The sequence below is a fragment of the Crinia signifera genome, chromosome 9 (genome assembly GCF_055691185.1).
Source record: "Crinia signifera chromosome 9, ASM5569118v1, whole genome shotgun sequence".
Classification (NCBI taxonomy): domain Eukaryota; kingdom Metazoa; phylum Chordata; class Amphibia; order Anura; family Myobatrachidae; genus Crinia; species Crinia signifera.
In genome coordinates, this window is record NC_139225.1 from 52035196 (window position 1) to 52050375 (window position 15180).

The window sequence follows — 15180 nt, forward strand, 5'->3', positions numbered from 1 at the left end:
ATAGTGCCAGTTACATATCATGTCCTCAGTAGTGCTGTTACAAATGTCCCTAGTGAGTTTTTAGCAAAAAATATTGGAATGTATGGTTTTCGGAATAATTCGGATAAGGGATATTCGGATACTCAACCTGTATATATATATATATATATATATATATATATATGTCTCCTTATGCCGGCACTCTAATTCCCCATCTGCTCCGGTGCTGGGTCCACAAGATCCATATACTTCCAATAAAGAGAGCACTCGGAGACTGTATAAGTACAATACAACGGTATTAAATACCGTTGTATTGTACTTATACAGTCTCTGAGTGCTCTCTTTATTAGAAATATATATATATATATATATATATATATACACACTTTTTTAATAGCACTGGTGTATAAAAAACAAACCTCTGTTATTAACAATTTTGTCACTAGGTGGGACGACTTTCTCTCTCCTGTTCCCTCACTTTCTCTCTTCTGTTCTTCCCTCCTGCGGGCTTCCCAGCTCCTCTCCAGGCTCCAGCGTGTGACGTGATGACGTCACACACATAGGAGCAGTTGAAGCTGAGGCAGGGACCAGCAGACACTGCCTCAGTCTGACACTACAAGGCCACCCCCCTCCCATTAGATATCTCGCCCGCCCGTCAAATTTTTTTTTTACAGATCCATCATGGCTGTCCTGACTTAGCAAGCGCACGGGCAGCAGCGGGCGGCATGGCAGGTGGCACCATAAGCAGCAGCAGCCGCATACTGTGTAGTGTGCGCAGCCGGACACTCACTTGTCCGGCACCCGGCGACCCCGCCCTCGCTGCCCGCAGTAACTATTCTCTGCCACAGTGCCACTTAAGTCCAGCACCCACGCAGCCCCTGCTCCCCCAAGCAGCAGCGGGGGCTGCCTTATGGTATCTCCGCCACTGTATATATATATATATATAAGTTGCCTACCCTCCTGCATTCTGCAGGAGACTCCCTGAAATAGCAGCAATCTATCTCTCTCCCTCATTAGTCTAGCAATCTCCCTCATGTCACCTAGCCCACATTACACTGTTACATTTTTGGGGAAAAAAGGGAATGAGAGATAGACACTTTTACATTGTATAACCAGCACCATTTCCAAGCACTTTACCAAGTATAGTAACTCTTACTAACTGCTTTTGGGCTCATCTACATTTGGATCTAAGTCATTTTAAAAGATTTGCAGTACACACCCACACTTCTAGGTGCCACGTTCACAATCTCTCCATATATGGAACTAGACACGCCCTTCATGTGGAGCATAACACCCCCTGAATGGTACGCTGTGCAAAATTCTACTACCAACTATAAACTCCCTGAAACTAGTTTTCAAAAGCAGGCAAGTATAATATATATATATATATATATATATATATATATATATATATATACTAACCCAATAGTGCTGGTGCCCTATGATCTGTTAAAGGGTTATTCCTGTCTTTCCCTTATTTAGAATGAACCATGCATATGATTTTACACATACAATATTTATTAAAACACAACTTTCTTAAAACAGTGTCTTCATATGATGTTCTTGACATGGAGGTACATTCTTTTGTTTATGGATGAATTTCAGAAACCCAACGCGTTTCATCTTTTAACAAGACTTCATCAGGGGTAACATATTTTTTACAATGTTCTTTCAATAAACAAGATAGGTGTTCACTTTCCTTATAGGCTTGCCTTCTTTGTATTCCTTTTCAGGCTTTTATATGTAAGGGCCCTTTAAGACTGGGTCCCAATCTCTGTAGCAAAATATTAGGGTTCGACTAAGTGGATGTTATCTTCATTTTTTCCGTAACTGGAAAAAATGATGTGTGTAAACCTCACTTTTTATGATCTTTAGAACACTGAGGATGTTTTTCTCCAATCTAGTAAAAAGCTTTTTCCATCAATTTTGATTGGATGGAATAATGGTAAAATGTGTCCTTAGAAGGACAATGTGGTCTTTATGCCTTTAAGAGTTTATGGATCAGAGCGGAAATGTTGTTTAATCCTGGTGAAGTGGTGCATGTGTTCTCCTCTGCAGTGGTGTAGCTTCTGTAAGGCAGCCCCCGCTGCCGCTTGGAGGAGCGGGGGCTGTGTGGGCGCCGGCACCCGCGGGCACACACTGAGAAATCATCTCAGTGAGTGACGTCTGACATACTGTACACACCGCTGCAGGAGGAGGAGGGAGGGACAGTGTTTTTCATGTGCTCTCCCCCTGCTCCAGCGGCGCCGCACTATATGATGATGTCCATCAGGGCAGGGTTTCAGAGAGGCAGACAGTGCACTCTCCTGCTGCGGCTCCCTCCCATCCCCGTACCTCCGCCGGTGGGGTCAGCACGGCATCAGCGGCATCCGTGGCCCTGGCTGCTTACCGCCGCTCCTCCTGCCTGGAATGAGGAAATAGGAGCACCCCTAGCAGCACTGAGAAGTGAGAACCGTAAGTGCACCTGGAGGTGGTGGCGGGGAAGCGGGGGAGGCAGTGGCGTAGATTGTGTAAGGCAGTCCCCGCTGCCGTTTGGGGGAGCAAGCGACAGCGGGGTCTGTGTGGGCGCAGGGCTCTCATGGCTGTGGATCAGGGAAGAGGGGTTACCTTGTCTCCCGTTCAGTGCAGCAGCGGCTGGCGTCTAAGTTAAACTCAGCCCACCCCCCTCCCCTCCCCTTCCTGCCAGCGTGCAGCAGGAGCGTCCGGACTCCGGTGTCTAACTCCATCCCCACCCACAAACCTGTCAGTGCGCAGAGGCGTCCGGCTTCTCCGTGCCAGGCTGGGCTGGGGGAAAGGTGGTCTGTCCCCCAGTCTTTTATACTCTACATAACTCATATGTGTCCAGGGCTGTGTCTGACATGCTATGGGCAGCGGCGCCAGCGACCGCAGCTCCCGTCGCTACAAGCAAACAGCTCATGAAGGTGGGAATCCTCCGTATACACTGACAGCCTCGAACTCCGTCCGCACAGGCTGTCAGTCAGATTTATGTTTCTGCTACAAGGCAAGGAACTATTCCCTTAATGTGAGTCCTCCTCCCCTCCAAATACTTACGTGTTCTGTGTTCAGGGCAGACAGTTTAATTCTTTGAGACCTTTCTTTACTACTGCTGCTTTTTTATATGTGTATGTGTGTGTACTGTATGTGGGTGTGTGTATGTATGTGTGTGTGTATGTATGTATATATATATCTCTATATATCGTGGCAGGTCCGGCACTCCCAGCTAGCAAAGGATCAACGCCTCCTGGTGCCCTCACAAATGGATACCCAGCATATATAGAGGTGCGGCACGCAGCACAAATTAAACAGACTCACGGAGAAGTCACCACTTGGTTTTATTTGTCCTGGGTGCTGCACCTCTGTACACGTGATATATATATATATTATATATATATATATATATATGCGAAAGGACAGAGTGCACCAATGATTTTAACTCTCCACCATCAATAAAAACTGTAATGACACTTATTACAATTTTCACAATTTAATACACAATAAAATTGAATATATATTAAAATTTTGTTTGTAGTTTGTGTCGTATTCAATTGAAACACCCAACGCGTTTCGTCAACACTGACTTCCTCAGGGGTGACTTTCAATATGTTGTTCGTATAGTGTATAGCAATACTACACACAGGACGACTTACACTTTACAAACAGGATGGACCTCGAGTGGATCCTATTGGGATGTGCGGTTATGCAGCATCGTTTCACTTTAAAAGTTATAAAAAAAACGGGTTCAGTCAACAGGGAGACAGATTGTTCTTTCACAAATTATACCTTTTGTAGAAAGTACTGGAGCTCACAGTCTGTCATCCACAGATGACAGACTGTGAGCTCCAGTACTTTCTACAAAAGGTATAATTTGTGAAAGAACAATCTGTCTCCCTGTTGACTGAACCCGTTTTTTTTATAACTTTTAAAGTGAAACGATGCTGCATAACCGCACATCCCAATAGGATCCACTCGAGGTCCATCCTGTTTGTAAAGTGGAAGTCGTCCTGTGTGTAGTATTGCTATACACTATACGAACAACATATTGAAAGTCACCCCTGAGGAAGTCAGTGTTGACGAAACGCGTTGGATGTTTCAATTGAATACGACACAAACTACAAACAAAATTTTAATATATATTAAATTTTATTGTGTATTAAATTGTGAAAATTGTAATAAGTGTCATTACAGTTTTTATTGGTGGTGGAGAGTTAAAATCATTGGCGCACTCTGTCCTTTCGCATCTATCTATTTCTACTCTTCCCCTACTAACAGAGGGGACAAACAGAGCTGCAGCCAACACATCTTGAAACAGCGCACTGAAGGGGTATTCTCTTTTTCCATATATATATATATATATATATATATATATATATATATATATATATATATATATATATATATATATCTATATCGTGACTAGGCAACTAGGTTTGTGACATAATGTGTTATGGGCATAAAAACTTGTGGCATAATGTATAGCAAAAAGATGGAGCAAAATTTACAAAAAAGGGCCATGAGTCAGGCATTTATTTTTCCTGTGGTGGCCAAAGTTTGTGCAGGTTGTAAAACAGGTATAAAATAATATTTTTTGCAAGACCACAGCCCTTGCAGCAAGGCCACAAACCTGTTTTTCAGAAACATGCATATACTTTATTTTGAAAATATCCATGGGGGCACCATTGCCTAAAACCGCCGTGTTTGTTTTACCAAAATGCTATGGGGAGGGGGCACCAGGAACTTTTTGGCAGGGGGGAGCAAAATTTCTAGCTACGCCACTGGGGGAGGGGTACATGTTGTTCATTGCCATGTAGTGTAGTTACTGCCCATGATATACTGCCCATGAGAAAGCCTCTTGACAGGAGGGGGGGGGGGGTGTTTGTATGTATGTATGTATGATGGAGACAGTGTACAGTATGTATGTATGTATGTATGAGGGAGACAGTGTATGTATGTGTGTATGTATGTATGTATGTATGAGGGAGACAGTGTATGCATGTATGAGGGAGACTATGTATGTATGTATGTATGTATGTATGAGGGGAATGGGATCATTCGTCAGACTGCATTTAGGTCTACAGTCATTAGGTCGACCCCACTAGGTCGACTGGCAGGAAGGTCGACCTGACTTAAGGTCGACATGGGCCAAGGTCGACATGACTTAAGGTCGAATTTGCATAAAGGTCGACATGAGGAAGGTCGACTGGTCATAAGGTCAACATGGGTTTTTCACTGTTTTTTGATCCGAATGTCGACACAGTCGACATGGACACAGTTGGCAATGAGAATCGGACCCTCGCATCGCTCGCTATGCTTCGGGCACGGTGCCTCGCTGCGCTCGGCACACTATTTTATTCTCCCACCACGCCCTAGTGGATGGTAGGGCATGAAATACCGCCTGTCGGCACATGTCGGCTCAAAAAACAGTGAAAAACCCATGTCGACCTTATGACCAGTCGACCTTCCTCATGTCGACCTTTATGCAAATTCGACCTTAAGTCATGTCGACCTTGGCCCATGTCGACCTTAAGTCAGGTCGACCTTCCTGCCAGTCGACCTAGTGGGGTCGACCTAATGACTGTAGACCTAAGTTGATTCTAATAGATGACCGCATCCCGTATGAGGGAGGCAGTGAATGTATGTATGTATTAGAGATGTGCGGGCTCGGATTTCAGAGATCCGAGCCCCCACGGACGTCATCATTCCGAGCCCGATTCCGAGCAGCGCTCGGAGATTCCCGCCTGACTCGGTCCGTCCGCGTGATTAGAACGTCATCTCCTGGCGTCGGATTTCGCGAGGCTTTATAAGCGGCTGCCGCGCCCGCCATCTTCACTCCAGTCAAGTAGTGGGTTGGGAGAGGGTGTGTTGGTGCTGCTGCTGGGGCTTAAACTTGAGCTTGACCTTGAGCTTTTGCAATCGCTGGTGCTGTCTCTCAGTGCTGCTGTGTAGTAGTCTAACTGTGTACTTGTAGTACTACTGTATCCTCTGTGCGGTCTACCTCTGGTGTGCTGTGCTGCCTGTAATTAATTATTTTATTTGCTGGGGCTGTCTCCCTCAGTGCTGCTGTGTACTCTGTTCTCAGCTTAGGAGAACAGTCTAACTGTGTACTTGTAGTACTACTGTCTCCTCTGTGCGGTCTACCTCTGGTGTGCTGTGCTGTAATTAATTATTGTATTTGCTAGGGCTGTCTCCCTCAGTGCTGCTGTGTACTATGTTCTCCTCTGCTTAGGAGAACAGTCTAACTGTGTACCTGCCTGTAGTACTACTGTCTCCTCTGTGCTCGGGCATACCTCTGGTGCTGTGCTGTGCCATTTATTATATATATATTAATAATTAATTAATTAAATATATTAAATAAATATATATAGTCCACTGGTGCTGCACTGCTGCCTGCACTGAATCTGCCAGTCTGGTGGTCTGTGGTCTGGGGCTCACAGCCTAATAAATAATAATGCCGTATATCTTATCTAGTTACCTGTGTGGTCTGGGGCTCACTGGCTAATAAATAATTAAATACTGCCTGCCTAATAAATAATTAAATACTGCCGTATATCTCTACCTTTGTGGTCTGGGGCTCACTGGCCAATAAATAATTAAATACTGTCTGCCTAATAAATAATTAAATACTGCCGTATATCTCTACCTTTGTGGTCTGGGGCTCACTGCCTATACTGCCGTATGTACCGTCTGGTCTGGGGCTCACTGGCTAATAAATAATTAAATACTGCCGTATATCTCTACCTTTGTGGTCTGGGGCTCACTGGCTAATAAATAATTAAATACTGCCTGCCTAATAAATAATTAAATACTGCCGTATATCTCTACCTTTGTGGTCTGGGGCTCACTGCCTATACTGCCGTATGTACCATCTGGTCTGGGGCTCACTGGCTAATAAATAATTAAATACTGCCGTATATCTCTACCTTTGTGGTCTGGGGCTCACTGGCTAATAAATAATTAAATACTGCCTGCCTAATAAATAATTAAATACTGCCGTATATCTCAACCTTTGTGGTCTGGGGCTCACTGGCTATACTGCCGTATGTACCGTCTGGTCTGGGGCTCACTGGCTAATAAATAATTAAATACTGCCGTATATCTCTACCTTTGTGGTCTGGGGCTCACTGGCTAATAAATAATTAAATACTGCCTGCCTAATAAATAATTAAATACTGCCGTATATCTCTACCTTTGTGGTCTGGGGCTCACTGGCTAATAAATAATTAAATACTGCCTGCCTAATAAATAATTAAATACTGCCGTATATCTCTACTTTTGTGGTCTGGGGCTCACTGACTATACTGCCGTATGTACCGTCTGGTCTGGGGCTCACTGCCTAATAAATAATTAAATACTGCCGTATATCTCTACCTTTGTGGTCTGGGGCTCACTGCCTAATACTGCTGTACCTGTCTGGTCTGTGGCTCACTGCCTAATACTGCCGTATCTACCCTCTGGTCTGGGGCTCACTGCCTAAATACTGCCGTATATCATTATCTACCTGTCTGGTCTGGGGCTCTCTGCCTAATACTGCCGTACCCGTCTGGTGTGTGGCTCACTGCCTAATACTGCTGTATCTGTATAACTGCCTGCTGGTGCATACTCACTGACATATATAATTGCACTGAAGTGGCGCTGTTCTGTGACATAACTCCACAATAATAATGGAGATCCAAAATATGGAGGTTAACAAACAAAGGAAAGATGAAGATGCACTTCCTCATAGTTCTGAAGCTGCTGCCACTAGTCATGACATAGACGATGAAATGCCAACAACGTCGTCTGCCACGGCCGATGCCCAGTGTGAAAGCAGAGGGCATGTACAATCGAAACCAAACTTCCGTAAAAGGAATAAAAATATGAAATGTAAATCGTTGGAAGAGAAACTAAAACTTGGCAATATGCCATTTACGACACGGAGTGGCAAGGAACGGCTAAGGCCATGGCTTAACTTCATGACTAGTGGTGCAGCTTCAGATGACGAGGAAAGTCCTCCTCCTCTCTCCCCGCCCAATAGGAAATTAAAGAGAGTTAGGCTGACACCGACTCAGAAAAGTCTGAAAAAATTTCAGAAAAAAAAAACAGAAAAAAATTCAGAAAATAAATCTGGAAAAAACTCATCCTTCTAAAGACATATCCCAAATCCCCACGGAGAGTCAGATGGTGGCGGTGGTTGTGATGCCAAACCTTTCCATCACTGTACGTGAAGAGGTGGCTCCTTCCACCATTTGCAGTACGCCCTCTGCATATGCTGGAAGGATCACCCACAGTCTAGTTCCAGATTTTATTAGTGAAGGTGATGTTGTACACCAGGAGGAGGATATTGATGTAGCTGGCACTGAGGAGGAAGTTGTCGAGGAGGATGGAGACTTGGTTTGCTTAAATGATGCACCAGGGGGGAATGAGGCACCTGTGGGGGGAAAAAGTTGTTGTCCATGGGATGAAAAAGCCCATCGTTATGCCTGGACAAAGGACCAATAAATCCACCTCTGCGGTCTGGAATTTTTTTTATCCGCATCCGGACAACAAAAGTATTGCCATTTGTAGCTTATGTAAAACTCCAATAAGCAGGGGTAAGGATCTTGCCCACCTAGGGACAACCTCCCTTCAACGTCACCTAAAGACGCGTCATGGTTCAGTGTTTAGTCCAGAAAGTGCGGCTAGCAGTCCAGCGACACCTAAATCACTTGGTCCTCCTTTTGGAGCCAAATGCCTGAAAAGCACACCACCAACTCCCTCCTCGACAAATTCCTCCTCGATCCGGATAGGGGGGAGTCCTGCAGTCCATCTCACCTGCATGAATGACTCCATAGATTCCTCCGGAGGATCCTGCAGCACTACGCCTACTACTACTACTGCCGCTGCTGCTGCTGGAAGTCAGTCATCATCCCAGAGGGGAAGTCAGTCATCATCCCAGAGGGGAAGTCGTAAGACTGCTACGTCTTTCACTAAGCAATTGACCGTCCAACAGTCATTTTCCATGAGGATGAAATACGACAGCAGTCATCCTATGGCAAAGCGGATAACTGCGGCCTTGACAGCTATGTTGGTGTTAGACGTGCGTCCGTTGTCCGCCATCAATGGAGTGGAATTTAAACGGTTGATGCAGGTATTGTGTCCCCGGTACCAAATCCCGTCTAGATTCCACTTCACTAGGCAGGCGATACCCGTAATGTACAGGGAGGTCAGAAAAAGTGTCCTCAGTGCCCTGAAAAATGCGGCTGTACCCACTGTACACTTAACTACAGACATGTGGACAAGTGGATCAGGGCAAACTAAGGACTATATGACTGTGACAGCCCACTGGGTAGATGCATCGCCGTCCGCAGCAGCAGCAGCATCTCCTGCATGCCAGCTCCTTCTTAGGCAGGCTACGCTGTGTATCACCGGTTTCAAGAAGAGGCACAACGCCGACAACCTCTTAGAGAAACTGAGGGAAATCATCTCCCTGTGGCTTACCCCCCTTAGACTCTCCTGGGGATTTGTGGTGTCGGACAACGCCAGTAACATTGTGCGGGCATTAAACATGGGCAATTTCCAGCACGTGCCATGTTTTGCCCACACAATAAATTTGGTGGTGCAGCATTTCATAAAAAATGACAGGAGTGTGCATGAAATGCTTGCGGTGGCACGCAAAATTTGCGGACACTTTCGGCATTCTGCCACAGCCTGCCGAAGGCTGGAGCGGGAGCAAAAACTCCGCAACCTGCCCTGCCATCAGCTGAAACAAGAGGTGGTGACGCGCTGGAACTCCACCCTCTATATGCTGCAGAGGATGGAGGAGCAGCAAAAGGCCATTCAAGCCTACACAGCCACCTACGACATAGGCAGAGGAGCGGGGCTGCACCTGACTTAAGCGCAGTGGAGGCTGATTTCCGTGTTGTGCAAGGTTCTCCAGCCGTTTGAAGTAGCCACACTTGAAGTCAGTTCCGACACTGCCTGCATTAGTCAGGTGATTCCCCTGATCAGGCTGTTACAAAAGCAGCTGGAGAAAGTGAAGGAGGAGCTAAAGCGGAGCGATTCCGCAAAGCATGTCGCTATTGTGGATGAAGCCCTCCATACGCTTTGCCAGGATACGAGGGTGGTCAGTCTGTTAAAGTCAGAGGAATACATTTTGGCCACAGTGCTCGGTCCTCGGTTTAAAGCGTATGTTGTGTCTCTGTTTCCGGCGGACACAAGTCTACAAAGGTGCAAAGACCTGCTGGTCAGGAGATTGTCATCTGAAGGGGACCGTGACACGGCCCCAGCTCCTCCTTCATTTTCTCCCACACCTGTGCCTGTGAGGAAACAGCTGCGATTTCCCACACAACCCGCTGGCGGGGATGCAGGGCAGGCAGGAGGGAGTTTGGACATCTGGTCCGGACTCAAGGACCTGCCAACGATTGCTGACATGTCTACTGCCGGTGCATTGGATGCTGTCAACATTGAAAAAATGGTGGATGATTACTTTGGTGACAGCATCCAAGTAGACATGTCAGACAGTCCTTACCTGTACTGGCAGGAAAAAAAGGCAGTTTGGAAACCCCTGTACAAACTGGCTCTATTTTACCTGAGTTGTCCCCCCTCCAGTGTGTACTCAGTGCAGCGGGGAACCTGGTCAGTGAGCGGCGAAGGAGGTTGCTCCCGAAAAATGTTGAGAAAATGATGTTTATAAAAATGAATTATCACTTATTCAATGAAGACCAGGAATTGCCTCCAGAGATTATAACTGGACCTGTGATTGTGGAGTCCAGCGGGGACGAGTTGATAATCTCTGAGAATGAGGAACTACACACTGAAGGGGGCGAGGAATCAGAGGAGGAGGAGGAGGAGGATGATGATGATGAGTGACGATGACATCTTGTTACTGTAGAGCCAGTTTATACAGGGAGATATTATGAATTGGTTTATTTTTTGTGGGGGCCCAAACAAACCAATCATTTCAGCCACAGTTTTGTAGGCCCTGTCGCTGAAATGTTTGGTTTGTTAAAGTGTGCATGTCCTATTTTCGCAACATAAGGGTGGGTGGGAGGGCCCAAGGACAATTCCATCTTGCATCACCATTCATTATTCCTACTGCTGAGAGTCATTCATATGTGGGACTTGTCTTTTCAATGCATACAACTGTTTGCATTCCACTTGATTGCTGCACCTTCATGGGTGAGAATGTGATCTCCCTGACCTGGGGGACTCAGGGCTGGGGCAGGAAGGCTCAATTACACTTCTTTTTTTGGGCGGCTAAACTTTTTTTTACCTGTCTGGTCTGGTGCCCACTGCTGAGAGTCATTTTAATGAGGGACTTGTCTTGAAATGCATACAACTCTTTGCATTCCACTGATTGCTGCACCATCATGGGTGAGAATGTGATCTCCCTGACCCGGTGGAGTCAGGGCTGGGGCAGGAAGGCTCAATTACACTTCTTTTTTTGGGTGGCTAAAATTTTTTGTGGGCGGCTGCAATTACACTTCTTTGTGGGCGGCTGCAATTACACTTCTTTGGGGGCGGCTGCAATTACACTTCTTTGGGGGCGGCTGCAATTACACTTCTTTGGGGGCGGGTAAACTTTTTTGAGGGCGGCTGCAATTACACTTCTTTTTGGGCGGCTGCAATTACACTTCTTTTTGGGTGGCTGCAATAACACTTCTTTGGGGCGGCTGCAATTACACTTCTTTGGGGGCGGCTAAACTTTTTTGGGGGCGGCTGCAATTACACTTCTTTTTGGGAGGCTGCAATTACACTTCTTTGGGGGCGGCTGCAATTACACTTCTTTGGGGGCACTCCAGGGGCACAGGGGGTATCCTGTAGTGGGCTGCCACACATTTTTTTTAAATATGGCTATCCACAGATTGTTCAGCCTGCCATTTGAGATTGGGATCTTTTATCACAGAGACCAACTGCACATCAGGGTCAGGATCAGCCAGGTTGTTAAACGGGGTTTCGACCATGAATCAATCACATCATAAAATTAATTAATAATCAATCAATCATAACCAGAATCAAGCCAGATAGGGGTCTTGTTAAATATTAAACTGACCAAAACAGATACACACACAACTAGTACTGCCTCATCTACCTGTCTGGTCTGGTGCCCACTGCTGAGAGGCAATTAAACTTCTTTGGGGGCGGCTGCAATTACACTTCTTTGGGGGCGGCTGCAATTACACTTCTTTGGGGGCGGCTGCAATTACACTTCTTTTTGGGCGGCTGCAATTACACTTCTTTTTGGGCGGCTGCAATTACACTTCTTTTTGGGCGGCTGCAATTACACTTCTTTTTGGGCGGCTGCAATTACACTTCTTTGGGGGCGGCTGCAATTACACTTCTTTGGGGGCGGCTAAACTTTTTTGACGGCGGCTGCAATTACACTTCTTTTTGGGCGACTGCAATTACACTTCTTTGGGGGCGGCTGCAATTACACTTCTTTGGGGGCGGCTGCAATTACACTTCTTTGGGGGCGGCTGCAATTACACTTCTTTGGGGGCACAGGGGCACTCCAGGGGCACAGGGGGTATCCTGTAGTGGGCTGCCACACATTTTTTTAAATATGGCTATCCACAGATTGTTCAGCCTGCCATTTGAGATTGGGATCTTTTATCACAGAGACCAACTGCACATCAGGGTCAGGATCAGCCAGGTTGTTAAACGGGGTTTCGACCATGAATCAATCTCATCATAAAATTAATTAATAATCAATCAATCAATCAATCATAACCAGAATCAAGCCAGATAGGGGTCTTATTAAATATTAAACTGATCAAAACAGATACACACACAACTAGTACTGCCTCATCTACCTGTCTGGTCTGGTGCCCACTGCTGAGAGGCAATTAAACTTCTTTGGGGGCGGCTGCAATTACACTTCTTTGGGGGCGGCTGCAATTACACTTCTTTTTGGGCGGCTAAACTTTCTTTACCTGTCTGGTCTGGTGCCCACTGCTGAGAGTCATTCGTATGAGGGACTTGTCTTTTAAATGCATACAACTGTTTGCATTCCACTTGATTGCTGCACCAATCGCCCACTGCTGGTTGCAGCTCTCACCCTGCATTAATTTGGGAGTCTGCCACTGCAGTCTTTTTTTTTGGAGCCTTGAAACTTTTAGGGATGCTGTACTAGCCGACACCTTTAGGTGGACTCTGGTCTGTCTTGTATCCAGCACAGTGGTCTCGTGTGCAAGAGATTGTTCTCTGTCCTCTTTTGGATTTGTGTCACCATCACCATCTTCATGGGTGAGAATGTGATCTCCCTGACCGGGGGAATCAGGGCTGGGGCAGGCAGGCTGCAATTACACTTCTTTTTGGGCGGCTAAACTTTTTTGTGTGCGGCTGCAATTAAACTTCTTTGGGGACGACTGCAATTACACTTCTTTTTGGGCGGCTGCAATTAAACTTCTTTGGGGGCGGCTGCAATTAAACTTCTTTGGGGGCGGCTAAACTTTTTTGAGGGAGGCTGCAATGAAAATTCTTTTTGGGCGGCTGCAATTAAACTTCTTTGGGGGCAGCTAAATTTTTTTGAGGGCGGCTGCAATTACACTTCTTTTTGGGCGGCTGCAATTAAACTTCATTGGGGGCGGCTAAACTTTTTTGAGGGAGGCTGCAATGAAAATTATTTTTGTGCGGCTGCAATTAAACTTCTTTGGGGGCGGCTAAACTTTTTTGAGGGCGGCTGCAATTAAACTTCTTTGGGGACGGCTGCAATTACACTTCTTTTGGCCGGCTGCAATTAAACTTCTTTGGGGGCGGCTAAACTTTTTTGTGGGCGGCTGCAATTACACTTCTTTGTGGGCGGCTGCAATTACACTTCTTTTTGGGCGGCTGCAATTAAACTTCTTTGGGGGTGGCTGCAATTACACTTCTTTGGGGGTGGCTGCAATGAAACTTCTTTTTGGGCGGCTAAACTTTTTTGTGGGTGGCTGCAATTACACTTCTTTTTGGCCGGCTGCAATTAAACTTCTTTGGGGGCGCCTGCAATTACACTTCTTTTTGGGCGGCTGTAATTACACTACTTTTTGGGCGGCTAAAATTTTTTTAACCTGTCTGGTCTGGTGCCCACTGCTGAGAGTCATTTGTATGAGGGACTTGTCTTTGAAATGCATATAACTCTTTGCATTCCACTGATTGCTGCACCAATAGCCCACTGCTCCTCGGCTGCACTGTGTAAACAGTGCACAATCAAGCCAGATAGGGGTCTTGGTGCTTGTTTTGAGGTTGTAGCAGGGGAGTGCAGCTACGAGTCGTAACACCTTGAGAGAAGATCAGTACTTCTCTACCGGCAAAGGACATCCTCCTCGACAGAGCGCGCAGCTTCACGAGGGACGCATGTGAAGCAGTGAGCAAAGGGAACACCCGCCTAGCGAGCCAGATCACCTGAATCCAGCCTAGCGATCAATAGAGTTACAGAAGTCGCAGCCAGATAGAACTCTTCCAGCTGCCACCTAGTAATTGATTAGCCCCCTCCCCTCCACCCATTAGGCAATGATTGACGAGATGAATGGTAATAATAAATAATAAATGAATAATATTACTAATCACCAAATTAAAAATCAGATGAAATTAATTATAAATAATCATAATCACAATCAAGACAGATAGGGGTCTTATGAAATATTAAACGGACCAAAACAGATACACACTCTGCACCATCGAGCAGGTGATCACTGACATGCCAGGTGCAACGGTCTTTAGCACCCTGAATGCCAAGTGTGGGTTTTGGCAGATCCCTCTGGACAGAGCCTCTTCCATGCTTACTGCCTTCATGACCCCTATTGGGTGCTACGTCTTCCTACGCATGCCCTATGGCATCACCACGGGCAGCGAAGTTTTCCAGCGCTGCATGGAGCAACAGTTTGCTGGCTCTCCCTTTGACATCATCGCTGTCAGCATCCTCTTATCTGCACAGCCGGGTCCATCAGTTACTGCCACTGCTGCAACCAATGCTAGTGATGGTTACGCATGCCCTATGGCATCACCACGGGCAGCGAAGTTTTCCAGCGCTGCATGGAGCAACAGTTCGCTGGCTCTCCCTTTGACATCATCGCTGTCAGCATCCTCCTTATCTGCACAGCCGGGTCCATCAGTTACTGCCACTGCTGCAACCAATGCTAGTGATGGTTTACTTTACATTACATCTTCCATCTGCCACCTTAAAATTGATTAGCCCACTCCCCTACACCCATTAGGCAATGATTTAAGAGACGACTGGTAATAATAAATGAATAATAATCACAAAAT